Source organism: Leptonychotes weddellii, chromosome 4 (assembly GCF_054177405.1).
Source record: "Leptonychotes weddellii isolate Sample4059 chromosome 4, ASM5417740v2, whole genome shotgun sequence".
Taxonomy (NCBI): domain Eukaryota; kingdom Metazoa; phylum Chordata; class Mammalia; order Carnivora; family Phocidae; genus Leptonychotes; species Leptonychotes weddellii.
Genome location: NC_138372.1, coordinates 89,884,554 through 89,910,977, shown reverse-complemented (window position 1 = coordinate 89,910,977; position 26,424 = coordinate 89,884,554). Strand labels below are relative to the sequence as shown.

The 26,424-nt window shown below is 44.3% G+C and overlaps 1 protein-coding gene and 1 long non-coding RNA gene across 4 annotated transcripts in view; one reads left to right on the top strand and one right to left on the bottom strand.

Annotated features, from left to right (window-relative positions):
• The window catches only part of LOC115943959 (uncharacterized), a 1,191,882-nt gene that overhangs the window by 2,813 nt on the left and 1,162,645 nt on the right, over positions 1-26,424 (top strand). For all 3 annotated transcript variants that reach the window (XR_014144113.1, XR_014144114.1, XR_014144112.1), the window contains exons 2-3: positions 13,016-13,309; positions 20,558-20,821. This is a non-coding gene — a long non-coding RNA (uncharacterized LOC115943959). The remainder of the gene's footprint in view (positions 1-13,015; positions 13,310-20,557; positions 20,822-26,424) is intronic.
• ATP1A1 (ATPase Na+/K+ transporting subunit alpha 1) overlaps positions 1-26,424 on the bottom strand; it is a 343,485-nt gene that overhangs the window by 177,576 nt on the left and 139,485 nt on the right. The window lies entirely within an intron of this gene.

The following is a 26,424-nucleotide window of genomic DNA, read 5'->3' as shown; positions in this document are numbered from 1 at the left end:
GAGGCACCTGTTCCCCTTTGTATTAATACATGATTTATCAAGTGACACTTTGAGATTGTGTGACTCCCCTGTTCCGCAACAATCTTTCATCCAATGTTTTAGCTGTTTTAGCATCCAGTGGTGATTCTTTCCCAAGTCCCCTAAAATATTTGTAGATGGCAGTTCTCTATCCCCATTTTTCTTTATACATCATTGACATTCTTCAGTAATGAAGAACTTTAGCATCTCCTTTTTTTAATTTTATTTTTTTAGTATAAGTATGGACCCATGGGTATTTCTTAAGATGGCATTTTTGTCATCTATTTTGATGCTCGGTAATCCAGATTTTGGCAAATGGGAACCCCTCTGTGCTTCTGTGTTCTTTGCCATGTTTCCATCAGGTTTTGAGTACTTCCTACTTTCTGGCACAGAAGGATGTCTTGGACTCCTTTGTACCTTTTCTGCCTCAGCCTGTAATCATTAGATTCTCTCATTCCTTTTAGTGGGAGATGGGACTTAGAAATCAATATCGGGGTGCTAGGTGTGCTCAAGGCTACTGGAGTCATGGTTTCTAGGCTGTCAGTTCTCAGAGCTGGGAAATAGAGTGTTCGCAAAATCATAAGTTTATCCTGTTACCGCTAAGCCTAATCTAACAATTTGGTTCATCTTTCTCTTCCTCCATTCCCTATTAGTACCTCCCTTTGCCACAGTGAGAACTCTATTCCTCATAGAATCAGTATGTTTTCCTAATATACATTAAACACAAAATAGTTTCGTAATTGCTATACCAAGAACACTACCAAGCACAAACTTTACTAAATACAGTTCAAAGTTTCTTCACAGTTTTTTTTATTCTTCCATATAGCCTGTTGTATATGTACAGAATACTGTCTTTTAAAATTACTTGGATTAATTTTTTTTCTTCTGAGTGGTTATGCTATCAACTCAATATATACTTGCATTAATTTGTTTTGTTTCTATTCAGTTTTAGGGTTTCCCCCCTTGATTTAATTTTTAAATATGTAAAATATTAATATAGTGCCAGTCAAACCATATAGAGATATGCTCAGAGAAATCCTATTCCTACCCTCTCCCTCTGTCATAATAGGTACTGCTTGTTTCTGTTTTATCTTTGTTTCTTTTTGTAGATATAAATAGATAATGCAGCAACAGTAACAATAGTAACATACTCTATGTACTCTTTTGTACCTCGTTTTTGTCTCTTAACCATATGTCTGGTTAATCATTCCATATCAGTTCATAGAGATCATCCTCATTCCTTTTTTATAGCGACATAGTCCTCCATGGGCTGAATGTATGACGTTGCATTCAGCTACCCTACTCTTCAGGTTAGGGTTCTATACTGTGTAGTCAGGGGAGGGGTCTCTTTAAAAGGATGACAGTTGAGTGTAGACTTGAGTGGGCCAGGCAACTATCTGGGGGAGTAGTATTCCGGGCAGGGGTCTAGCAGCAAAAACCCTAAGCCAAGCTTCTGGCATTTAAGGGATTTCAAGTAGACCATTGTACCAGAAAGTAGTAGGAAATGAAGTTTAAACACAGTCAGGGCTAGGACTTAGAAAGTTTTGTGGGCCCCTTTAAAGACTGCGACTTTTTTACTCCCAGTGAAATGGGATGTTTTGGAGGATTTTGAACAGGAGTGAAATTACAATGACTGGAATGTGTAAATGAATTACTCTGGCGGCTTTGTGAACACTCTGTAGAGTGGGCAAAGGAGAAGCAGGGGGACCAGCTGGGGAGGCCATAGGAACAATGCAGATAAGAAATGACTGCAAGAGAGGGGGATTGAATGGGAGGTAGGGGGATGTGGTTGGAAGGTAGAGGCAGCAGGATTGGGTGCTGGGGTGCATCGTCAGGATACCACATGGATAGGGCTGAGGTAGTGCCAGGTGGGTAGCAAAGCTCGGTAAGAACTGTTGTATTAGCTCTTTTTAGCAGAGCCTGCCTTATTCTACTGCTCCTTTGTATAGTTCCTTTTTCTTGCCAGCTATCTCCACAGCTAGATTTTTCCTTCCTTGTATGCAGAAACAAAGCCATATACTACTTCTTAAAAAGTTCCTTTCACTGATTTGTTTTCATGTTTTTTTTTTTTTTTTAACAATATGGTTGGTGCGTTAAATCTGGACATTAGATGAGACAGTGTTTGTCTAGCATTTCTCCTTTTTAAGTTATTATCTTACATTATTGTGTGAGACCTGTTCATGTTTTTGTTTGTTTATTTTTTGTTTTCTGGGTTTTTTTTTTTTTTTGCTGCAATCAAGATTCAGAGTCTGTGTGTTTTTATTTAGGAAAAAGATACTCTAAGTCAAAATAGTGTGGTGTATTCCTATGAGAAAACTAGACCCATTGTTATGATAATAATAGCTGTCATGAATTGAGGACATGCTCTGTGCCAGGTTCTATGCTTAGTATTTTGGATTTTTGTTTTCATTTAATTGTCACACCAGTTTTTTTAGATAGAGACTATTAAGGAGAAGAACAAAGGTTAGGTTAAGTACCTTGTCCAAGTTCACACAGGAAAGAAGTGAAAACATGACAGAAGTCATTGGACTCAAAATCCATGCATGCCCAACCCAAGATTAGATAAGCAAATTTTATGAAGATATGAAGAGCCATCATGACCTCTCTCTCTTTTTTTAGGTGTATTTACTTTTTTAGTAATCTCTACATCCAACACGGGGCTGAAACTCACAATCCTAAGATCAAGAGTCACACGCTCTTCTGGCTGAGCCAGCCAGGAGCCCCCATGGGTGATCTCTTATATGTGACATGTATGCATTGTCCAGTGTAATTTTGCTAAGACATGTGAAGTTATATAGGACAGCACAGTTACCAGTCACGTAAGATTGCTTTCAGTATCATCATCTGCAGAAGAGTGTTGGGGAAACCTTACTTGGGCTGTAGAATTCAGGATGGGGATTTATTTACGTATTTATGAACATTTTGTTATAGTTACACTCTCTCTATACATCCATACTTTACTCCCTAGTACTTTTGCATAATCCTGATAACATTATATTTATGAAAATTAACAGTAATCTCATCATATCACCTAACTTCTACCCCTATTCAGATTTTCCCAGTTGTCACAAGAATGCCTTTTTTAAAACACCAGGATCTAATCGAGTATCCCGCATTGCATTTGTGACTAGGTTTTTGGTTTAATTTCGATGGGTATCTTTAAAAAATTTTTAAAGAGACTTAGAACCACCTTTTGAGAACTCAATCTAAGAATTTGTTTTATTGCCCTTTTGAGCACTGTAAGGTTTCTTGAATGAAAACAGGGTTTCAGGGTAGGTATTGGTTCCTCTGTTGAAAAGCAGAAAGTTTGCCTGTGTATGTGAGTCATGAGTGTTTGTTTGCAGAAGTTTTCTGTCTTTTGATTTCCTCTTAAATTTCTTATCAAGCGCAGAAGGCTTTTTAAAGTAGTATATGGCTTTGTTTCTGCATACAAGGAAAGAAAATCTAGCTGTGGAGATCGCTGGCAAGAAAAAGGAACTATACAAAGCAGCAGTAGAATAAGGCAGGCTCTGCTAAAAAGAGCTAATACAACAGTTCTTACCGAGCTTTGCTACCACACAGCCCCTTAGACTCTGCAGTCGCAAATCAAACCTTCTGTCTCAGGATTGAAAGTGAAACCATGATACCAGCTTTTCCATTTGTTCCCCCAAGTTGAGGTCTGAATAGGAAGTGTAAAATACTGAGACTGTCCCCAGGAAAGTGCTAGAAAACATCTTAGCATTTCTTTGGAGATAGCTTTCAGTGTCTGTCTACCAGCGTCAAAAGAAAATGTCTTCCATTTACTTTATAGACACAGGATCTTCTCCTTTGACCTCTTTTCCTTTTTAAAAATCTTCTTGCCCTTGTGCCCTTTGGTCTGTCTTTCCCTTCTCAGCTGCTGGCGCCTGCGCCAGCGACCTCTTACCCCAGGGACTCTGGGGCTCCAGTGGAAACCAGTGGAAGTAAAGAGACCTCTTGCCCAGAATCCCTGCAGTAAGTTCATGTCTGCTCTGTGCCCGCAACCGGGAAGCCCTAGTTCATAGGTCTACCCTTTGTGACCTTGACCAAGTATCTATCTGAGGGAAACCAATTATTTTGATAGGCTTGTTCTCAAGACCCGTTTCAGGTCCTAGTGGACTTCACTTCCTTTTCATAATATTCCCCAAAATGTCTGTTGTGATTAGTGTCTGAATTTCCACCAGGCTCACTGCTGGTGTAGTTTCTTGAGCATTTTTCCCCTGTAACAGTTAAAAACTAGAAAAAAAAATGCCATTTTATATACACATTCAGAAAATAATAAACTCAGATTCATAGGAAACTAATAAGGCTGTTGTCATCATAAATTAGTTTCTCAACTATGAGCCTAATAACCTGAAAATAGTAGGGATTATAAAGAAATTCTTAATGGAATGATCAATAGTGTATAGAAATACCTTGAATCAGAATTTGGAGAATAGATTTTAAAAGACTCACAGAGTCTTAAATAGCTCTAGTAAAGACCCAATTCCCCAAAGCGTGCTGTAGATCTCAGATATATCCTCCAACAAGAACATGTGGCTTTTGAGCCTAATGAGCTCACAAACGGGGCTTTTGACCAAGATGGTATGTGGGTATCTTGAAAGGACAGGCTGCAGAAGTGCTGACAATTAGAAACAATATGAAACCAGCAAAAATGATTTTGATAATCTATTTTACTTAACCTAATAGAGCCACAATATTTTCATCTCAACATGTAGTTGATATAGAAAATATTAATGAGGGATTTTACATTCCCTTTTTCATATTCAGTCTTCAGTGTCCGAAAATATCTCCATCCGGACAGACCAAATTTCATGTCTCATGAGTCGTGTGGGTAGTAGTTGCTGAGGCTCACTGTACAGATTGAGAGGGAAAGGAAAAGGACTTTTAAGTGTCAGCCCAAGGAGTAATGCTTTGGGGAAGCTTTTTAGCTTTGGGGAATGTTTTAGCCTGACAGAAGACAGAAAAGCTCAAAAGGAAATTGGTTTAGTCAGTTCCAATATCTCCATTCCAGATGAGCTCATCCAAGAGGCAAGGAGTAGCTTGACAACTGAGAGCACTTGTGGGGCAAGTTCTGGGGGGTTTCTGGGACTGGGGGGCCAGGGGGCTTACAACTTGCTGAGATTCAGGTGGCTGCCATTTCAGGCTGAAGTCAAAGAGACAGGGAAGCAGTGGTGGCGTAGCTGAGAGCAGGAGAGTCCTGTTTTTAGCATTCATGGCAGCACAAGTACTTGACTCGGTCTGGACAAGGATGGCATGGACAAGGGAAGACCAAGGCCTCTCACTTCCTAGCTAAGAGTGCAGCCTCCGGAGCTGGCTGCCTGTGTCCAGACACCAGCTCTGTGTCTTCTGCGTGACCTCGGTCAGCTTCTGAACCTTTGTAACCTGGTGGCTCCCATTCTTTGGAATGTTCTTCCCCATATTCTCAGGCCCCATGCCCTTACTTTTGCTGGGCTGAGTTAGCCTAGGGCTCATTTGGAGTGGATTTATGAAGAGCTAGGTTAAAGAAACAAGCTGCATTGTACTTCCTTGAGTAAAAAGACTCCATTTCCTCCTTATTATCTACATACCTGGTGAGCAGATTTCCTACCCCAAAACTGGGTAATGGGGCCTGACTAATCTGAGAATATCTATGAACCTAATAGGACAGATTATCTGATAACAGACATTTTAGGAGAGTGGCCACTTCTCTGTGTTGTAAATGTGTGTATGTGTGTAGAGAGAGACTTTGTCTCCCAAAATGCCACCACTTTCACACTCCAGGTAGATGTCAACTGAGGGTGTGCCACGATACAGAGGAGAAAGGTTGTGGTCACAACCCCCTGTCTGGAGAAGAGACTCCTCTGCTCACTTGGGTTCAGAATGCCCCCAGATCCTGCTGTCTTCACGCCTTGAAGGAGGCTTTAACTGAAACACCGTTAGAATATTGAACATAGTGGGGAAATACCAAGATTTATATTCAGGTACTGAAACTTTTAGGGGATTTTTTTTTCATCAAATGAACTTTGATCTTAACTGCTAAGATCTGCAGGCCATCCTTAAAAGATATTTTAGGGAGAGAAAAAGACTTCAAAATCACATTGTTCATTTCTAAGAAATAACATCTATAAACAAATTGCATCTCCTCAGACCAGACACGGGCTATTATAACCTTTGATTCAGAGCTGACATCCTGCATGGGTCCAGGCTTACCTGGTGCAGGTAGTAGGCGCAGCCTAGTTAAACCTGAAGGGGAAGCAGGAGACAAGGGGAGCGTCTTGAAAGGAACAGCAGTGGGGGAGACATGGGAGTGGGAATCCAGCAGCCCCTCCAGTCTGGCTGTGGCGCTGGTGGCCGGCGTTGGGGGAAGGGGACCGTTTCGCCTGCACACCGGCGGCTAGGGGGTCCCCAGGCCACTTATTCTTTGGTGCCAGTTGAACATTTCCACCACCTCTCGCTCAGTGATGATGATTCATCACCCAGTTTCCACAGCAGCTTAGGACCTTGCAAAGCTCAGGGTCTGGAGGAACTGCCAAATTCTGTGGTTCTGTCAGGAAGCCCTGCCTTTCAGACTATAGTCCAGCTGTATTAAGGTTACTTAATTCACTCAAATATTTATCGAGTGCCCTTCCTGTGCCAGGCAGCGGGAATACAGCAGAGACCAAGCACCACCCTGTCTTTGCCCTCATGGGGTTAGCCTGGCCGGGCGGGGGGCGGGGCCCTGAACTCAGATTGGAATCAGTTGCCGCCTTTTCAGAATGGAGAAGTTTTCACAGAAAATTTGAACTTCCAGCATTTCCTGGAAAATCAGAAGTTCTGCAGATTGCATGCGCTCACGCGGGTGGGAGGGGAGGAGCGCATGCGCGCCAGTGCCCGCGCGCCTCGGCTCCCTGGCCCGCCCAGTACCTCTCCCGGCTGCGCTTGGCGGCGCGGCGCGGCGGGTCTCTGTTCATGCTTCGTCTGCCCGTTCTCTCAGGCTTCGCAGTGGCTCCTGTGGTTTGGTTTCCCTTGTCACTTCTTCATTTGTTCCTTGCTTTCTTTCCCTTTTCTTTCTTGTTTTGGCTCCAGCTTTTCTTCGTCCCCGCATTCAAGCCTCTCTTGTCCCTTTTCCGCCTCTCGCATGGTACCTGCCGTTACCCGTGAGGAGTGCAGACTCTTAGGCCCTCCCTTCAACTTCGTTTCTCATGGCCTCTAATTATGAAGCCCTGCCCCAGGTCCCTTTGTCACATCAGAAGTCGTCTGCAAACTGCAACACTACCATCACAAAACTCAGGTTGTCACATCTTGGGGATCTGGGTTTGTCACTCTCTTGCTCGATCAAACCTCAATTTCCTCATGTATGAAGTCGGGGACATGAGGGCCACAGACTCTTGCTCTCTTAGGACCTCTCAGGCCCTGACATTCAGTGATTTGGGGACCACGGAGCTTGGTACCTCACCTGCAGGTTTCAGAGGCATGCTTGAGTCTCAACTAGAGTATTCCCAATACATTCTGGAAACCGCATCTGTAGAAATCCTGGATCATGTCACATCTTTAATAGCCATATGCCGCATAGCAGGCCAAATAAGAAATGGTGGTTATGAGCATTCTGGAGTCAGACCGTCTAGGTTCAAATCCAGTTTTACCACTTCACTAGCAAGTTGCTTAATCTTTGTGCGCCTCAGTTTCCTCATCTGCAAAAAACAGGGTCAAAAATAACGCCTGCCTGTGTGGCTTTTAAGAGGATTCACTGGGTGCATATTTGTAGAACTCTTCCGTTGGTGCCTCGCAGATAGTAAGTACTATACAAGTGTTTGATTACTAAAAATAGCAGCCCATGTCAATCCCAGGATCCAGCTGAAAACACGCAGAGGAATTTGTGGCTGGGAGTGGGAATTCCTCCTCCTTAACTCAGTAGTTATGGTGACCATATTTTCTAAGTCAAAAAATCAAGACACTTCATCTGCAAAATATGTGAGTTCCAATTCTGACTTCAAACCATAGAAGAAGAATTATCAAAATTGGGTGTGATGAAAATGTTTTGCAAGGATACTGCAACAAAATATTTGGAGTTGGAGCTGTTTTTAGATATATGATTTCTCTATTGGTATTAGGCACCCTCCTATCTTCAAAAGATCATTCAGTATTCTTCAAAACGATTTAAAAAATGCTGGCTAGCCTGGAATGTCTGTTTAGACAATCACTAATTCATTTTTTCTTTCCCTCTCTCTGTTTGTAAATGATGCAAGCTCACACCACACTCAGTGGTCACAGAGCCAGGATCACATACAACCAAGGTGTTGATGTGGCCTGACTCACTGCAAGAAAAAGAGGGAAAGCCCTGTTGAAAGCCAACTTCATTTTAGCCATTGTGTAAAGACTCTCAGTCTTATTCAAACCTCAAAACAATCGTTTGTGGTGGGCGTTAATGATTTACATTTTACAGCTGAGGGAGCCTTGTGTGGGAGGCTTTTGAGAGTTCCACTGGGCCCATCTGCCTGAGAATCTGGGCACTTACCCTTCTGCCCCCTAGCATGGGAAGTTGGCATCCTCTCTGACCACTCCGATATCAGCAAAGCAACCAGCTCACTGCTGACTCCTTTCCTTTGCTGCTGTTTGTGTGCAAATTCATTCATTCATTCATTCATTCATTCATTCATTCATTCATTCATTTGTTCACGGTTTGTGACTTTTGAGAAACCACTCACTCCCCTTTCTCCTGTTCTTCTTTTTCATTGGCAATTATCCTATCAGCAACTTACTTCAGGATTAGTCTTGGAAGTGCAATGGAAAAGACTTTACTGTGGGAAGGGAATGCTAGACAGTAGCCACTACAAATGTGATGATCCCCAAGTCTGGATCCTCTCCTTTGAGCCCCGGACCTGTGTACCCAGCTACTGAACATCTCCACTTGGGAGTCTTACAGACCCCACACAGTGTCCAAAACTGAAAGTATGATCTTCCAGCCCCAGCGTGGCTCTCCTCCACATCCCCTGTCTTAGGGAATGACACCAACCACCCACCTTGGAGAAAAATTATAGATAACAAAAATTTCTATAACATACAAGGAACTCATATTTGATGAGAAAAAAACAAGCAACCCAATAGAAAAAAAGGCAAAGGATACAAAAGGACAGTTCTCAGAAAAGGAGATCCAAATTACCAACAAACAAAAGATTTTTAAATTTCTAGAGGTCAGGAAAATGCAAATTCAGATAACAATGAGATGCGCAAGGAAAAGATAACTCAGGTGTTACTGATGGAAATGTAAATTGCAAATGCAAGCAGCGTGGCAGCTTCTATTAAAAAATCTGGGGTGCTTGGGTGGCTCACTTGGTTAAGCATCTGCCTTTGGCTTAGGTCATGATCCTGGGGTCCTGGGATCAAGTCCTGCATCAGGCTCCCTCTTCCTCTGCTGCTCCCCCTGCTTGTGCTCTCTGTCTCTCTGTGTCAAATAAATAAGTAGATAAAATCTTTAGAAAAAAAAGGAATTTTAAAATAAAAAATCTGTTTGCCCTTTAATTCAGCCCCACTCCAGGGACACTGTCCCACAGACACAAAACCGTAAATACACAAGAACCTGGACACAGGTATAGTTATAACAGTTATTACAGTAGAAGAAGCTAGGGACTAAAGGGGTGTTCAGCAGTGGTGGATGGCTAATTAATTATGGGTCATTCGTACCCTGGAATAATATGTAACTGTTAAAAAGAATGAAGTCTTGCCATACTGGTGGATTTGGTATGACTTTTATGAGGTATTCTTGATGGGAAAGGCAAGATGCAAAGAAGTATGCATAAGACCATTTTTGTTAAATCATGACAAAGCATATAATTTTATATATATATATTTATGCATTATGTGTGATATATCTTTGTTTCTATTTGATGATCTGATCAGGGAGAAAAAAGCGAAGGGTGTATTCTGAGTTGTTAATGGAGATTACCAGACTGAGGGTGGTTATAGGGCTTGGGGGCTGGGGTAAGGCATCCAAGCCACACACACACACACACACACACTGTGCTAAATGTCTATATCACCATTCTGCATCTATATAAAATTATATCTATGTGTCTATGTATATTTTGTTTTTAAACACATTTTTAAAATTAAGAGTTCGTATTATTTGTCACCATCCTGTCTGAAACTCTTTGGTAGCATTCTGATCTCAACATACAGGGCAGAATTTTGTCTGTGGCCTTGCACGGCCTGGCCCCTGCCTGTGTGTGTAGCCCCTGGGTACCTCTTGTCTTATGGCATTGCCCTCCTGCCTTCAGGAGCTGTGTTCCCTGAACATGGGCCTGCCTCCCCCTTCCGCTTGGTGGGGCTCACTGCTCCTCATTCTTCACAAGCCGTCTCTAACCCCTCGTCGGTTCCCCGAGTGGGTGCTCTGTAGTGATACCCTGTGGTTCTGCTTGCTGGCCCTGAGCATGGTTGCAGCGGGGTGTTGGTCCAATTATTTGTTTTAATTAATTCATTTGACAGTGCACATAAGCAGGGGGAGCAGGCAGAGGGAGAGGGAGAAGCAGGCTCCCCGCTGAGCAAGGAGCCCGATGTGGGGCTCGATCCCAGGACCCTGGGAATCATGACTTGAGCTGAGGGCAGATGCTTAACTGACTGAGCCACCCAGGCGCCCCTGGTCCAATTATTTGGATCAAGTCTGACTTCCCTAACAAAAAGTAAGCTCTGAGAGGGCAGGGACTATGTCGTGTTCTGGGGTTGGGGGAGTCCCCACATCGTAGACCTGCCCAGTGAGTATTTCCAGAGTGAGTACCAGGACCAGGCTGCTGTGAAGGGCGGGGGTGGGGCTGCACAGAGTCAGGAAATCTGCGTTCTGGTCCTGATGCTGCCGTAAGCCTGCCGAGGGACTCTGTGTGACGTGGTGGGCGTCACTACTGCAGTGTGTGACGCGCGCTGAAAAGGGGCACGAGGGTGCGTGAATACACTGCCGGCAGCGAGGAGGCATGTGCTGACCTTGCCCGTCAGTTTTCTTGGTGCCCTGTCACTTCGCCTGTGAAATGGGGGGTTGTTCGACTAAGTGGTTTTGAGAGTTTCTTCCAGCTTGAAACGGAATTTTTTGGAACTGGTCTCCCCCTTCCCCTCCCGTGCTTCTTACCAGCACTAGCTCCATTCCCGACTTCTTTTGTCCTCCTGTTCTCAAGCCCAGGAAACATCACCTCTCCCTGGGAAGATGGCAGCCATCCATCTTTATGCAGCCAAGGTTCACCTCCTACTGCTTCTCTTCCCCCACCACCCTACCCACTCCCATTCATGCATGCATTCACTCATTCATTCACTCACAAGACATTTCGAGCCTCCACTAGTGGCTGTGGATAGACCCTCACTCCTCAAATCCTGCCCCCTGTCACGTGCTGTGGCCAAGTGTGAGAGAAGAGAGGGCGTGATTGATCAGCACCACAAGGAAGGCTGCTGCTGTATTCCTGTGGGCAGTCTCCCTTAATTAAGGGAGATGGGTTCTAGAAATCCTTGCAATAGACAAATGGGACATATTTACTTCTTATTTGAAATTACTGAACACAGTTGCCTACAATTGGTCTATTTAATAGTCTTGATTTTTCCCATGCTCTTTCAATTACCCTGATTGCTACTAGGCAAAAACTTCCATCAAGTTTTAATTTATCTTTAATGTCTTTCCCTTAACAGCTGCTCTTCTCTCTTAACAAGAAAGTCAAGTCTGGAACCAGATGCATTTAAACCCATTTTGGGGGTATCGAGACTATCCCAGTCTAGGGGTGGTAGTAAATATTTAACAACCGGATTGGTGCAGAGTAGGCAGGAGTCTCTGTCTGAAGCATTAGTTCCTTTGCTGTAAATACTCCCACATGTGGGTTTCAGGTGATCAGCCAGGCTTGGCTGAATGGGGTCCAGGTGAGATGCTAACGGTTGACTCACGAGGGGGGACGATTGGAGCCAGCTCCCCTACGCCCCCCACGCCACTGAACCTAGTCCCGTGCCCTTAGTCTGTGTCTCATCCCACCTGGCTTGCTTCCCAGTCATTGTTTCTGATCTCAGGTAATAGCCTCTGTCAGTCAACCAAGAAGGATGCCTGACCAACACCATGAACTACCCCTCTCCCTCACCCGCCACCTGCAGTCACTAAACCCCGTTGCTTTCTCTCCCAGGCTGCTCTCCAAGTCTGCCCTTTTGTCTGTCGCCTCCACCCACACCCCGCTCTGGTCCGCCCAGTCTGCCACCCTCTCGTTGCTGGTTTCCCTGCCTGCATGCCTGTCCCCAGCCACCGCTGCCCACGCTTAAATGACGTCATGCCGGTCTTGTTTTGGAAGCCGTCCTGTGGCTATCCTTGCCATTAGGATCCATCCCAAACCCTTAGCATGTCTTACCTGACACCCCCAGGTACACTCACATACACTCACATATGCTGTGATTTGGCCCCACCTGCCCCTCCAGCCTCACCCCCCACCTGTGACCTGCTTGCTCGCTTTCCTCTAGCCGTGGGGAGCTGCTTTTATTATTTCCTCAAACACACCCAGCTCCTCAACTCAGGGCTTCCTTTTTTTGGGGGAGGCTCCGCTTCCTCTATCAATACAGTTGCCTCTCCTCCCCCGCTCCCCCAGCCCTTGGGTGATGGCTTCTGTGGTGTGTCAGCATGACTTCCTGGGGAAGGCCCTCGAGGACGTGGCTCCCCGGGCCTGCTTTGTCTTCCCTACACAGTGGGGCTTCTTGAGGGCCTGGAGTGACACCTGTCTGGTTGGCTGTCATGTTGGCAGCCGTGCCCACAGCCCCTAGCAGGGACTTGGTGCTCCATCGAAGTTGAATCCGCTTCTTGCATTTATGTGGGCCCCAGTGCCCCCATTAGAGAGTAAACTCCGCATGGTCAAACATGTCCTGCTTGCTGTGTTTGCCATCAGCAGTTTATCTGCTTCGTGTGAAAAGTAGCCAATGAATCATTTTTACTGCTAAATTTAACTTTTTTCCCCCCCAAAGAGCATCTTGGAGGATGGTTTTCTATTTTCCATAAAGTCGTGTTGGTTTTCCTAACCAATTTCTTTTTCCCTCCTAGACTCCATCAGCTGTGATCCCCAGAGGATGTTTGGAATTGTGAACGAGAGCATAACTTTCTCTGTAGCAAGGTCCGTACCCTTTACAGAGATCATGTGGACAAAAAGTAAGGATAAAGTCATCGAATGGGAAGCAGACTCTCCCGTCCACATTTTCCCACCTTTTGTAGGTAGAGTTCATTTAGACACCATGTCAGGAAGCCTTACCATCTTCAATCTGACATCATCGGATGAAGCTGAGTATAGAATCGAATCTCCGAGCTTTGGTGACATCTTGTTCACTCTGACTGTGATTGGTGAGTATCCCATAAATTGGTTTATTTAAAATGGCAACTTTCCAACTATTTTAAGAGACGAACACAAATGAACGGTTTCTGAGAAATGAGAGAATTCGGTCTCGTAGGCTGTCAGGCACACAGGAGGAGCAAATGTCTGTCCCCTCGTCATCCTCTGAGTGAGGAGACGATGTGACCGAGGTGGAGGGAGCGACCCCAGCTGGGCGGGGCTGCTGCCAGCAGCATCACTTGTCTTGTTAGGAATATTCTGGAAAGGGATGTAGTGGCAGCAGTGAACTCAGAACTCTGAGCTCCACTGAGAGGTGATGCTCTAGAAATTAGAGTGCCTGCTTGCACCTGCACCGCACCCCAGGAGGTGGATTTTTTTCTCTCCTGTATCACTTTACACGGGAACTGGAGATAGAGTCCAGGTTCCTCCACACTTCCCATCGATGCTTCCAGGTCATTCTCCTTGTCATCTATAGGCCCGTGGATACATCCCAACATTTCTGGATCACTGGAATGCCTGGCTCACTTTTGCTGTTTCTGATGTTCCTGCTGTCATAATTCTTAGTGGTTATAATATTTACGTATATAATTCTAATATCCTGGCTTCTGTGTCCCTGATCTCTCGTGATGGTCTTGTCTTCCATCCACCCCCCGCCCCCCGCACCTTTCCCCATGGATAGAACCTAGAAGTTGTCATTACCACTCATTCTGTTTATTTATTTTTTAAATTTTATTTTATTATGTTATGTTAGTCACCATACATTACATGATTAGTTTTTGATGTAGTGTTCCATGATTCATTGTTTGCGTATAACACCCAGTGATTCATGCAGTACGTGCCCTCCTTAATACCCATCACCAGGCTAACCCATCCCCCCACCGCCCTCCCCTCTGGAACCCTCAGTTTGTTTTTCAGAGTCCATAGTCTCTCATGGTTGGTCTCCCACTCCGATTTCCCCCTCTTCATTTTTCCCTTCCTACTATCTTCTTTTTTTTTTTTTTAAACATCTAATGTATTATTTGTTTCATAGGTACATGTCTATTACCACTCATTCTAAGCCCTCCACTATGTCATGCCAGATGTCCCCTGCTCTGCCAAATCTGCCACCCCTTCACCTTGCATCGCCCCCTGTCCTCCTTAGGCAGCCCCGAATGTGCTCACTCACTGGGCTCACACATTGGAAGACTTGCTTAGTTTCCTTGCTCCTTTTAATTTTTTTAATTTAATTTTTTAAATTACTTTTTAACGATTTTATTTATTTATGTGAGAGAAAGAGCGAGAGAGAGAGAGCACAAGCAGGGGCAGAGGGAGAGGGAGGACCCCAGGATCATGACCTGAGCCACCCAGGTGCCCCATCCTTGCTCCTTTTTAAATGGGCCATACTCCTCTGGCCTGTGCAACCCGGTCCAGGCCGATGTGCTGCATGTTCCGTGCTCACACACTGTGGCTGCTGAGAAACTCATCGCCCCCTCCACCCTTCCAGCTACCACCCACTTGCCATCTTGAGTTTGTAGAAAATCTCCCTGAAGGGTTGTCCATGTTTGCTTTCTAACTCCTTTTCTCTGTTTACTTTTAACCCACCCCAAACAGGCTTTCATCCCATCACTGTACCAGAACTCTTGATCTCCTCATTAATGAAGCCAGTGATCCATTCATGCTGTCTCCACCACATCTTTCTTGGCCACTCAGCAGCATCTGACATAGCTGATCACTCTCTCCTCTGAAACACAACCTTCTCTTGGCATCCAGGACACCACCCTATTCCGGTTTTCTTTTAGCTCACTAACTGTTCCTTCTCAGCTTCCTTGGCTGGTTCCCTCATCTTGCCAACCTGCAAGCATTGGAGACATGAAGGCTTGAGCCACCCTTCTCTGCCTGCATTCACACCCAGCTGGGTGAGCTCGTTCTGGGTTCGGGGGTTTTAAATATTATTTTGATGCTGATAATGCACAGATTGAGAGCTCTCACCTGGAGCCCCACTGAGCTCCTTATGTGTGTTTCTTACCACTTCTCTGTATTTCACTCGGATATCTATCTGATGGGCCTCTCAAATCACAGGTCCCAAAGTGAGCTCATCAACTCTCCCTTAAATCCTGTTCCTCCCCAGATCTTTCCCCCAGCTTGGTTAACAGCAGTGCCTTCTTTTTGGTTGCTCGGGCTAAAACCTTGATGTCATCCTGACCCCATGTTTCTCTTCCTCTTTCTCTTGAACACTGTGTTTATCCCACCAGGAAATTTTGCTGGTTTTACAGCATCTGACCACTTCTCACCACTTCCTCTGGGGCTGTTCCAAGGCTCCTTCATCCTCATCTGGAGGACTACAGCAGCCGCCTGATTGGGCACCCAGCTTCTACCATTGCCCCTTACAGGAGACATTTTGTGTTATTTACAAATTTAATTACATTTCATTTTTTTCCAGTTTTATTGAGGCATAATTGACCTGTATCACTGTATAAGTTTGAGGTGTACAGCGTAATGGTTTGACTTACATATATGATGACCACAGTTTATTTTTAAACAGAAGCAGCCAGAGTGATCTTAAAACAGAGGTTGGAGCATGTCATTCATCAGCTTAGAACCTTCTAGTGGCCCCGTCTCACTCTGAGTTAAAGCTAAGATCGACAGTGTAAGGCTGTATGAGAGCTGGCATCCATGATCACCTCTTTCTGTTCTCAGGCATCCTAGTGTTGCCCTTGACTTTGTCTGCCTTTTCTGTGCTACCCACCAGCATTCCCAGCTGAACCTTTACCCATGTCACACCTCTGTGGGGTCCCAGTTTCACTTGTTTTCTCCTAGAAGAGGGTGTCATTCTAGCCCTCCCTACTCTATGCCAGAGGTGTTCTAGAAAGATCCAACTGGTAACAAAGTGTGTACGATAGTTTGCAGGGAATGGAGAAGAGGCAGAAAGTCCAGTGTAGAAGTTCAAATCTGAGCTCTAAGTCCCATTTGAGGCAGTCTCAGTGGGACAAGATGGAGTGAGGAGCTGGATGAATAGCTGTTATTCACCAGTTCACCTGCCTGGTCTGCTGGAGACATTGGAAGGAAGAGGGAATTTCTCTCTTGTTCATCATTGTAGCCCCAGAGCCCAGCAAGGGACTTCAGTAGGTACTAGGCATTCAATAAATATTTATTATAGCAATGGAAGGAATCGAACCAGGTGACTGGGAGGTCGGAGGTGCAGTTGACAGAAATGGGGGCTCTCAGACTGGGTGGCTGGTTTGTCCAGAAGATGATCAACTCCATTGAGAAGAGTGAGGCTTGTTAAGGTGTGCAGGCATCCCATTGGAAGAACCGGTGGATGCCTTTGGAGAAGCAGAATTTTTAAAATGCGTAGTTTGGGGATCTGGCTGTTTATAGAGCCAGCAACTAAAAAGATTGATTTCAAATTTAGATAACAATGGAATGCATTTTAAGAGCCCTTTTATAGAGTTTGTAAAACTGAGTTCAAACTTTTGAATACGTTTATCTTTTTAAACTTGATGAGATGTTTAAGAATAATTTGATTTTTAAAATTTCATGGTCACTCAACTAAGGTGCTTGATTTCAGGAGTCAGACCAACTGAATAGCCTAGTTAGCAAAGACCCGCCAAGCAGCAGAGTCCAGAGGAGGTGAGTTTTGATCAGGAGGCACTGATCTGGGCAGCATTGAATGTGGGACCTCCAGTCCTGGCTTGAGAGTCTGGATTTTAGCCTGTGGCAGTGGGGAGCCACTGGATCTGATACTGGAGCAAAGAAGTGACTTGATGAACTCTATTTTCAGATGATTAATCAGATGGTAGGTAGTGATGGTGGATTAGACAGAGGGGACACTAGGTTGGAAGCTACTGTGATCTTCTAGGGAGACAGATGTTGCTAGTAGATGTTGGGAAAGGAAAGAGAGAAGATACTTCTAAGAAAGAGTCAAGCGATTTAGATTTTGGTTATAAAAAGACATAAGATGACTCAGGATTTCACACTTGAATGACAAAATGATTGGTCATACTTTTTTTTTTAAATGAGGAAGGCCTACTTCCTTTGGGGTATGTTAATACCTAAGTGACTTGGTGATCTTCCAGAGACCCCAGGCCTAATGGGAGATTTTTAGAAAGGTATTTTAGACAGGGGGATTTCCTGGCACCCCCTCAATTTAGGCCATCTACTTCCTTCTGTGTGTAAATTGGTATTTGGTTTCTTTCTTCCCTCAAAATCCCCTTCAAATTTCCACCGTCAATGTTTTTTAGTTCTTTCTTTTGTTAGTTGCATTGAAGATGGTGATGTTCATATAATTAGAATTAACTATTCTATCCTTAAATGATCTGAAGTGGTATGACTTTTTCTTAAAGTTAAGAGAAATACACAAATATCGTCAGATCTGTATAAGCAGTTCTCAATCTTACAGAGTAGTGCCCCTGAATTCATTCATTGTAAATTGACTAAGTTGTCTTAAGGATGAAGTAAATACATTTCCTGCCAGTTTCATGCTGCTTAAGGTAGAGATGTAACTAATATTTGTTACAACGCTGTGGGAAGTTGTGTGGGCAGTGAAAGAATATGAGGATTCTAGACACAAAGATCTGAGTTGTAGAAGCTCTGAGCCAGATGCTGCAGGAAGGTTTGCATACTTTCCTGTGAGCGGGATAGGCTCTTCCAGAATGGCTATCTGGCAACTGTGCTGTAGTGAGACCCCCAGAAAGAGCTTTTGGATAGTTAAATGAGCTCTGAAAACACGGAAAATCATACTAGCTCTTCCACGTAGGCCCTTTCAAATTATGTTCATACTCCACTAGACCTTTCCAATCTTGTAGAGTATTACATTCCATTTGACAGATGAAAACGAGACAGATTTAGCAATGGGTCTCTCCATCTGTAGAACAAGAGGCCTGGGCTGGATGATTTCTTAATCTACCACAAGAGCTGTGGGCCAAGGTTACATAGAGCGGAAGCCCACACCTCCCAACCCTGGTTGTGTAACGCACACTTGTGGGGGGCCTTGCCTTCTCGTCATGTGCTCTATTACAGCTGACGTGACCATGCCAGGCAGTGCATGTTAATCCCTATGTCCGTTATTACCTGTATCACCTCATTTCATCCTCACCTCCACCGTGGAGGGGAGGCACTGCTTGTTTCCCTGTTGTACAGGAGAGGACACCTAGCCACAGGGGGATTCAGTAACTTGGCCGAGGGCAAGTGGCTCTTCCTGGTAAGGCTGTGGTGTGAACCCAGGCAGTCAGGCTCCTGAGTCAAGGCTCTTGGCCACCTCACCCTTCCTTTTCAGAGGGGAGCTGATTGAAGAGTTTACCTTTTATACAGTGGAGAGAGTAATTTGAAACCGTCTCCCTGAATTTATCCATCTATCCACCCATCCCTCCTTCTGTCCAACATACATTCTCCTTACTGAGGAGCCACCTGTGAGCCTTGTGTTGGGTCAGGCGCCATGGGTAAGAGGTGAGGAGTATCTAGTCTTTACCCTCCAAAGATGTACAGTCTGAGGGGTCTTATGAGGCACCTCTGTTGAGTTCAGAAAGTGTTGAACGAAATGCTAGACGTTGGCCAAACTAGATCACTAAACTAGAATCTGTGACAGAACACAGGGAGCATCCACATCAGAATCATCTGGGGTGGTGGGGCCCAGGAATCTGTATTTTTAACACACACCCCTGGTGATTTCTTGTGCCCATTGATATTTGAGAAATGCTTCTGTGGAACAACTCCAAGGAACTAGAAAGCTCGGTTTCAGGCCCCTGAGAAATGCCCAGCTTAGTTGCAGAGGCAGGCATAGGTACAAGCAGAATCTAGAACCATCCATTCCATTTCTCAAGTGCACGGAGAAACTCGGGGCTGCTGGGAGGTGCTTCCTGGGGCTGCTGTGGGTGTGTGGTAGGCAGGATGGACCCGAGGAGGCTTAGAGAGGAGGATTCCGGGCTTGCCAACTTCGAGTCAACGAGAGCAACTCTTCACTCTTTTGAAAGTTATTGGTCTGTTGCTTACAATTTAATTTGGAGAAAGGTTTCCATTGCTTGCTTTCAGGCAACATGTAACAAGTTATGTGAATTTGATTAAACCTAACAGGTGAAGAAGTCCCAACCAGAAAGGGAAGTCATGGGTGACTCAGGTCTCTAACCAGGTGTGTTACTTAACTGAGTGCGAAGGAAGTCTAGAGAAGATAGGGGGAAAGAGTTGAATGTTTTCAGTTTTTAGATTATTTTAGATTAATAATTAGATTATAAGCATTCCTTTGCCTTAGAAAATACTGTTCTAAATAGCAGCATAGTATTATAGCATCTCAATGAACGTTACTTTCCTTTAATTTGCTTTTTTGTAGATGTTCATAAAGCATTGAAATTTTATTATCCAAATGCTGCCATGTCCATTTTCTGGAGAGTCCATATATTTGTACATGTTTTCTCGAATTTCTTATGGTTAGTTGTTGAGGCAAAGTAGAGATGCAAGAAGGCATATGAATGAACAAATGCACAAATGTCTAATGGGATAAACTAGCATTGTGGTTCTTAACCCATCCTTGCAGGTTCAGGCTGCTGTAGCCAATAGGGGGCACTTGCTAGAGAAAGATTGGGCCTGAGGCCTCTAGACTGACAGGTCTGTGACAGGTGTCATCCCCTACTCTGCCTATTAGCAGAACCTGCTCTCGGCACGGCTCTACCGCATGCTTTGCAAATATTGTAAGTCAGATATCTCTTGGAATTAAACACTTTTAGATTTTAGAAAGGTAGTATAAACTATTTCCTCTACATATGTTAAGAAGCAGCCCACTTAGTTTTGAGGACCACCTTATACTCAAGCACAAGAATATTTTCAGTACAACAGGATAATGAATATTTGAAGTAAGTGAGAAAAATACGGAGCACCTGGCTGGCTCAGTCAGTAGAGCATGCAACTCTTGATCATGAGTTCAAGCCCCACGTTGGGTGTAGAGCTTACTTAAAAAATAAAGAAATAAAAATGAAGTAAGTGAGAAAAATAAAAACTGTTAAATCCTCATGTCAACTCAGATGAGGATTTGGAGCTAAGTGACTTTGCCGCTATCCTGTGGAAACTCTTGGCTTTCTGAATTGAGGATAAGGGGTTTGGTGCCTGCGTATATTCTGAATTTGAGCAGGTAGATCTGACCCAGAAGAAGAGAGAGTTCTCTCCCCTGGGTGCTCAAGGAGGTGGTTGTCTTTTCCAGCTCATAAGGAAGTTGGGAGCTCTTCATACCTTTGTAGACGATGAGCCTAAATGTTACTCTTTCCTGTTCTAAATACTACATTTCTTTTATCCAGATCCTCTTCCATCTCCAACACTAAATTGCACCTCGACTGCTGAAGACATTACAGTCCGTTGCAGGATCCCGGAATCTTACAACCACACAGAATTTTTAAACTACTCATGGAATTGCTTTTCAGCACTGTGTGAAAATAGCTCCGATCCATCTGAAGTGTTGATTAAGAAGAAAAATGATCTCTCACAGGAAATACAGTGTATTGTTAGCAACCCATTGTCCAAACAGACATCATCGCTTGCTTTAGCAACCTGTGTCCCAAACGGTGAGTAAACAACCCAGTGTGTCATGGCGGGGATACTCTATACAGGTGGGGCCCAGGGACCATGGATGGTTCCGGAATTTCAAACCAGAGATGCTGACTTGCATTTCACAAGTCTGAAATGTAAAATGAGGTATGGTGTTCACAGACACTGCGTTACAGATATACAGATAACATTTCTTAGCCTTTTCTGTGTCAAGCACCGTTCTCATACATTTGTTAAGTAATTCAATCTTCCCCCAACTGTATGAGTTGGGTACTAGTCACTATGATCCTTATTTTATGGGGAGAAACCCGGACACAGGGAGTTTAGTGTGATTGATTGCCTCAGGTCAACAGATAGTAAGGGGCAGAGCCTGGTTTTGAAGTCAGGCCATCGGGCTCCGGAGCCCATGCTCCTAACTATTCACAACAGTACTTTGTAATGTTCTTAATAACCATTGTGTTCTTAAAGGCTGCACTTGTGCTCCAAGAATGTGCACTAGGTACATTTGTCTATAGGCGACTCCGTGAATAGCATGACAATCTGTCTTGGCTGTGGTCCTTTTATTTTGTTTAACTATCATGTACCTTTGTAATTTGCAATTTTTATTATCGGGGTTTTTTTTACATTAGATTCCCAGTTTACAGACAAAAGGATTGGTAATTTGAAAGTGGATCATTAGAACATAAAAGAAGAGATGACAATTGTGAACACGTATAGTGCAGAACAGTATCCTAATTGTAAATAGTGAACCAGATCCAAGGGCAAACACAGACTCTTTGAGTCTCCTTGGGCAGCGATAGGGTGATTCTGTGAATCAATTTTTTCTGAACAAGTAACTGAAACAGAAAAAGGCAATTAGTCAATATAATGAATATAGAAAACCTTGAATTATATTTGATTAGTGAGCCCTTCTCCCTGAGTCTCCGATGTACTGTCCTTTTTTGAAAATTTTCTTTCCTCTCTCCTCTTTCCTCTCTCCCCTCTTTCATTTCTCCTCTCTCCTTTTTCCTCTTTCCTCTCTCCTCTCTCCTTTTCTTAGTAGGCTCCATGCCCAGGGTGGAGCCCAACATGGGGTTTGAACTCACCACCCTGAGATCAAGACCTGAGCTGAGATCAAGAGTCAGACGCTTAACCAACTGAGCCACCCAAGGCACCCTGAAAATTTTCAGATAATGACATGGAGGCCTTAAGTTCATTTTATCATTTTCAGACTAAGCAGTGTGACTTCCTGGGTAAAACAAACAAATACTTCCAGATGAAGTGCAAAATGAGTTCCGGTTCTTAACTGATGGTTTTGGTCCCTAAAGGCAGAAAAAAGACCAAACCCACAGTGGTACCACTCAGGGAGGCACCCTTCGTGCAAGTCACACAATTATCCAGAAGATTTGAAAGCCAGCTGCAAAGTCAATGACAATTGTTATGCTTGGAGCAAACACTTCTTTCTTAATTCCACTTAGTGGGTGTTGCATAATAGCCAAGGTGTTATACCATATCCAAGGTGTGGAAATGCAGTTTGCATGCTAGCAGATAGTTGCCTTATCATGGGAACAAGAAACAAAAGCAGTGTGCTATTTTGGCTTTGGCCTGTGTGTGATTCACATAACCAACAAGAAAAAGAAGGTATTGTGTGCAGAATGAACGAGCAAGTTGAAATCTTGAAAAGCTTCTTGTGTCCCAAGAGTCAAATGCTTGAAGGAAACAATTTCTGAAGAAGATCCTCTATAGATTTATATGGAATATTTTAAGAAATTTTCCAGCATTTTGCCCTTGCATAGGTTTTCATTTAACCTTTACCATTGGAATTGAATGTCCAAATAAGATGCCCTTCCCTGTAGATACCTTGAGAAAAGATTGTCTTGATCACATCCCTCTCATTGATGATAAGAGATTGTTAATTTGCAAACAAACTCTCTTTGTTATGCAATAATGGTGATTCGTCTTTCTTTTCCATTTCCCCCCACCCAAACTAATAGTTCATATTGCATTATAGATTTTGTGAAAGTTTGAGAAACATTGCTAGGTAGTTCTTAGGTCATCTAAATCCTGGAGTGATGCTGGGGCAACTGGGTGGCTCAGTGGGTTAAGCGTCTAACTTCATCTCAGGTCATGATCCCAGGGTCCTGGGATCGAGCCCCACATCGGGCTCCCCACTCAGCGGGGAGCCTGCTTCTCCCTCTGCCTCTGCCCGCCGCTCCGCCTACCTGTGTGCGCTCTCTCTGTTAGATAAATAAAATCTTTAAAAATAAATAAATAAATCCCAGAGTCGTGCTGACATAGGAGACCTATATCTGGGGTCCTGCATCGGGCTCCCTGCTCAGCGGGAAGCCTGCTTCTCCCTCTCCCACTCCCCCTGCTTGTGTTCCCTCTCTCGCTCTGTCTCTCTCTGTCAAATAAATAAAATCTTTAAAAAAAAAATTGTGCTCTCTGGAGTCAAACAGGGGTTCATATCTCTATTTGCCTCAAAGCAAGTGGGAAGAGAGAGGAGAGAGCACAGTCCTTCCCTTTAAAGATCCACCCAGTGCGGCATGCATCACTTCCAGTGCCAGCAGCTTGGCCAGACTGAGTTCACGGCCACGGCTGCTGGGGGAGGCTGGGAAATGTCCTCCTTAGCTGGCTGGCCATGCACCCACTTAAAACACAGGGGTTCTATTACCAAAGGAAAATGGGGAGGTTGGGTATGGGGACCACTAGAGGCTTCTACCACAGTGAATATAACTTGTACCATTTTATTTTATTTTTAAAGATTTATTTATTTGAGAGAGAGAGAGAGAAAGAGAGAGAACATGTGCAAGTTGGGGGAGGGGCAGAGGGAGAAGGAGAGAGGACATCTCAAGCAGACTCTCTACTGAGTGCAGAGCCCAATGCGGGGCTCGATCTCACGATCCATGAGATGATGACCTGAGCCAAAACCAAGAGTTGGACGCTTAATTGACTGAGCCACCCAGGTGCCCCTAACTTGTACCATTTTAAAACATAGAGGAAATCGGAAAAACTTAAAGACTGATATAAGTAGCAAATGTAAGTAGAGATTCTCGCTTTTTTGCACCTCACTGGTCATTTCATGTACTCTCTGGGGTTTATGCACCCAATTTAGAAACTCTGGGTCTCAGCCAGAGGTTATGGTATCTCGGAAGACCGTGATAGCAGCAGAGATTGGGAGAAGTGGTTCAGGTTAGGGTACATGTTGAAAATACAGCCCCAAGAATTCCTAATGGTTTGAGTGGGGGAGAAGGGTCCCTAATAAGAAATGTGCAAATGACCCCCAGATTTCTGGCTCAAGCCACTGGATGAACAGTGTCACCATTTACTGAGACTAGAAAGCAGAAAAGCAGGTGTGTGGAGGATATAAGAAGTTTGGTTTGGGGCATGTTTGAGATGCCCGTTAGATTTCAAATGGAGACGTCAGGTAAGGCGCTTTGATCTACGAGTCTAGGTCTCTGGTGAGTCGTTCACACGGGAGGAGTTAAGTGTGGGCAGAATCAGCATACAGTCGGCATTTAAAGCCGTGGGACTAGGTGAGACCACCTAGTGAGCAGAAGGGACAGGGACCGAGTCTCGGGAACTCCAGCATTTAGAGGCTGTTGAGAGGATGAGCGTCCAGCAGAGGAGAAGACCGAGAAGGACCTCCAGGGAGGCAGGAAGAAAACTCTAGCATGGTGGCATCTCAGGAGCCAGGGGAAGAGAAAAGGAGCAGACTGAAGAGCTTCTTTTACTGTCAGTGTCATCTCCCCTGAGTATCTGCCCTCCCAGAGTGGTGGCAGCATCTGGCATCATCCCTGGGACAAAGGTTTTTAGAAGGGACTGGATCAAGTACTGTTAGATTCAGCTGTTTAAAAAAAAAAAATTTTTTTTTTAAAATATCGGTGGCGTAAAAATGTAGATGACTTCTTTCACATTAACTATATATCTATATATCTCCCAGGTAGGCAGCGCTGGGCATACTGCTGCTTCATGAAGTTGTCAGAGACCCAGCAGCAGCCCGGTTCCTCCTGCCTTCCCCACTATTTCAGGCAGGAGGATCCAGAAAAGGGAGACTTTGGAGAAATCCCACACAACCCTTCCTTCAGCTCAGTGTCCAACACTTAGTCACGTGGTCAAACCTAGCTGCAAGAAAGGCTGAGGAATTAATCTTTGAGTGGAGTGATAGTATGCCCAGCTGAAAATCTGAATTCTGTTACTAAAGAGAGGCGAATGGATAGGGGGCGTTACAGGGAGCTAACTAGCAGTTTCTGGCCCGGGGCTTCTCAGATCATACAGGTGGGTGACTTTCTGTTTGTCCTAACCCACCTGTGTTCCGAATAAGAGGAAAGGGTGTGTGTTCACATTCTCATTCTCATTTGTTCATTCACTTTCTCTCTTCCCTCCCCAGCCTCTCCCTTTTTCTTTTAACCCTCAGTGTTTGCCGTTGGTGACCCCATCCTTCCCTTAGCAGGGCATTGTGATCGTTTTGCCATATGCTTAAGTATTCTGCCTTTGTATTTTTAGTAGCTGGATGGAGTCCACCTTATAAACATGTCGTACTTTTCCGTTGAGGACACGTAGGTTGTTTTAGCTTTTTGATACTGTCAGGAAAGCTGCGGTAAATATCTTTGTGCCTTTTTTGGAGGGAGGGGAAGGGCACATCACTGATGGTTTCTGTAGGTTAACATCTTAGAAATGGACTTGCAGGGTCAAAGGATGTTAGTAGAGGTACCAATGGCATCTCCCCAGTAGCTTGATGGTGATAGCTAATAGCTGTCCTCAAGGGTGTTAACTGATGCTCACAACTGCCCTGTGAGATAGGCATATTTATCAATCCCATTTACAGTTACCCCTTGAGGAAGCCGAGGCACCAAGAGGTTAAAGCACTCTCTGAGTGTTGTAATGGTTCAGTGAGACTATGGGCGTGTCACCCAGCACAGTGTCTGGCTGCTTTATGTCAGACGTTTTTACTGAGCACTTGTAACGCTACTGCCAAATTGCCCTACCAGACACACGCTGCTAAGTTCAGCTTCCACAGGTAGTGTGGGCTAGCTGAGAACAACACTTCTAGTGTAATATTTGCATCTTTTAATAAATAACACTGGGCTTGCTATGTATCAACCTTGTGCGGGTAAGTTTATTTATAAATACCGTCGGTTCTCTTGATTTGTGGTAGTCGTGTGTCATAAAGTCACCGTGAATACGGAATTAGTGAATACTGAATGTTGCTTCTGGGACATGCAGGGTTAGGTTCCTGCAAGCTTCTGGTCACATTTTTGGCAAGAAATCAATAAATAACCTTTTTGTGTGTGTTTCTATTTAAAGACTCCTTATTATATATGTATTGTTGATTTCATGAACATTGGACTCCCGGCCGACAGCACCATGACTTACGCCTAGATGAAGCATATCTAACACATACATTTTGTCTGAAAGGCACATCCCAGCCTTCTTGCACTTAGGAACGCTACACAGCACTTTGGCACTGTGTTTGGGGCTATTTTAGACAATGAAATAGCCAACAAAAAGCGACAAAAGTGTGGCAGTACACAGACCAGGAATAGGACACTTGCTTACCTTAGAGGAGAGGACTCAAGAACAAGAGCGTTGCCTTGTTTGGCCTCAGCTGGGGACGTGCGCACCTAGCAATCAGATTTTT